This window comes from Triticum urartu, unplaced genomic scaffold, assembly GCF_003073215.2.
Source record: "Triticum urartu cultivar G1812 unplaced genomic scaffold, Tu2.1 TuUngrouped_contig_6069, whole genome shotgun sequence".
NCBI lineage: Eukaryota > Viridiplantae > Streptophyta > Magnoliopsida > Poales > Poaceae > Triticum > Triticum urartu.
In genome coordinates, this window is record NW_024116798.1 from 29,254 (window position 1) to 31,976 (window position 2,723).

The window sequence follows — 2,723 nt, forward strand, 5'->3', positions numbered from 1 at the left end:
AATATGGAGTTTTTATACTCCCATCGTCCTAAAATTCTTGTTTTAGATTTGTCTAAATACGGATGTACCAAGTCACGTTTTAGTATTAGATACATCCGTATCTGGTCACTATCGCAATGAGGAAATAGGGAGTTTTTATGTGTTAAGAACGTGGCAACTGGAAAATCAAACACAACATGGTGAGAGCATATAGAAACCCAACGGCCAATGAAATTTAGATGGGGCAACTAACATCATTTAGTCTAGCAACTGTCTGATGCAAAACATATTATTGCCAGTGGCAAATAAAACATAATACATGCTAATAGCAGAAAGAAATAGCGAAGTACTTGATGCAGAGTTTAACTGGAACTAATAATTCGTATCGAACCCCAAGGCAAATAAATTAGGATGAGACAACCTCAGCTTACCTAGAAACTATACTATGCAAAACAAAAGGGCATGATACCATTAGAGAAGATTGCAGAATGCAAAAGAGAAACTTAGTTAAGGAAAGCTGCGTAAAAATGTTGAATTGTCCATATTATCCACTCCACCATTTGGTTTCTATTTCCATGGAAGGATGAGGGCGTGGCACAAAAGTTTGGAAATATAGCTAATAAATGGTATATGCACAACTAAACTCTATGATTCGCATGCTAACAATTACATTTACGTTTCACCTGCGTGCGTGCAAATAGTGCATTCCACGGAAGAATATGCCTCGAAGATGTTGTATATCTTTGCGCATCCATCATTACTTGCCGAGGCCTCCTCTAACAGCTTCACAATCATTTTTTTAAGCATCGGCGCACATTTGAATACGAGTTTCAAGAAATCAATATCATGATCGTATCCTTTAAACTCTTTGATCTCCACTTCTTCGAGAGCAAACAAGGAGATTGTTTGAGATCTCCAGTTTGAAGGCTCACAAGGACAACCAAATGGGCATTCTTCTTCTTCCACCTAAAACCAAAAGTTATATGTGAATTACTACACATTGTATCATTAGGGTATATATATAACTAAAGCGTAGAATTACCGCTGATCTCTGTAGGATGACTTTAAGCCTCCTCATGGAACCAAATTTTTTAACCATCCTTCGGAGATGAAACACGAGTGGTCCAAAAACATGTCCATTTGTTGTGAGATTTAGCTCCAAAACAGAAAACTCGGCAACCATATGCTTCTCTATCTCCTGTGCAAAGGTGTTCTTGTCTCCTAGGCCTAAAACGTGGACGATCTGAAAAAACAATTTGACAGGATACATATATCATTAACACATTTAGTTTGGTTGAAGCTTTGCAGTAAACTGAGCGGGGAGATGAGACCCACTGCGTAGACCCAAATCTCCAGCGAAGGGAGATGTCCTTGTCTCTCTGCCGTCTGTAGCATCACCTGATCTCGAGACTCCAAATACCAAAAGCACTAGGCTCCCTCTCAAAGCTGTAGTACCAGCAGTCCCACGAGGCGTTCTCCAGCATCGGTGCCAAGACGGAGATGCTGACCCCCAAGGCGGCGAAGGACATGGTCAATTGCTTAAGCAGGGGGGCGACGATGTTGACACGGCGTGTCCGCTTGCCCCAGCGGTCGACGACGAGCTCGTGCAGCGACGCGGAGCTGACACTCAACTCGCCCCTGTCATTCTCAATGCTCCGGAGCCGGAGTGTGCGCAAGCGTGGGCAGTAGGAGAGCAAGGGGTCGAGATCCGGGACGCTGCCCGACAGAGAAAGCGTCTCGAGCGCCGGGAATTCGATGCCGGCCGGCACGCGGAGCAAGAGGAGACATGACGCCAGCTCGATGGAGGTGGCGCGGTAGAAGCAAGACCAGGGCCGTACCTGAGAAAAGGGAGGCCCGGTGCGAAATCAAATTATGGGCACTTGGCATTTTTTTTCCTTTTCTTAACTTTTCCATGTCATGACTCATAGTTCCTTTTTTTGTCATCATGACTCGTAGTTCCTAATTCTTCTGAAGACACTGAAGAAGGTAAAACTAAGAGACAAACATCCAATGTTAAAAATTGGACATATATAGATAAAAAGGATTGAAGCTACCTTAGCCTTCAATTGCAGTCAGGCTCCAATTGATGCTGATGCACATAAGTTGCAGCGCTGGCAACAGGCAGCTAAGTGGTCGAGAGAAACACTGATATGCAACCCTACCGATTTGAGACCTAAGAAGAATAGAACACAAATAAAAAAATGGGGATTGAGAGTGGAACATTACCTATTCAATGTTCGTCGCAATGGGTTATTTGTGGAAATAGCATAGAATTAGCAGATGGGGATTGGGAGTGGAATGTTACCTATTGAAAGTTCATCGCAATGGATTATCTTGTGGTAAATGCGAAAAAAAAGAAGATGGGGGATTCAGAGTGGAACATTAGCAAGGAAATAATGTTGATGAGGATTTAGGAATTAGGAGTAAACTAAGGATCAAGGAGTGAAGATTGATGAGGAGTAGGAAGGGGTATTGTACCTGATGTCTAAAGAAGCCGAAGAGTAGATAGAGAGCCATGGGTGAGAACCTCATTTTTTTTATGGAAAAAAGAGCCATGCGTTGAGGAGAGGCTGGATAATTTCTTCATGCAGGTTCCCATGTAGTACTAGTATTGGCCGAGTTAATTAAGCGCCAGGTTCCCATGCGTGAGGAGAGGCTGGTACACTCCTGCTTTGATTATTCAACCGTTCATGGTAATAAGTGTACCTACCTCCTACTAACCCCAGCAATTAACTAATACTCTC

The 2,723-nt window shown here is 43.1% G+C and overlaps 1 pseudogene; it reads right to left on the reverse strand.

Annotated features, from left to right (window-relative positions):
- Nucleotides 1-651: 651 nt before the first annotated feature.
- Nucleotides 652-2,496, reverse strand: LOC125530102 (annotated as a pseudogene).
- Nucleotides 2,497-2,723: the final 227 nt, after the last annotated feature.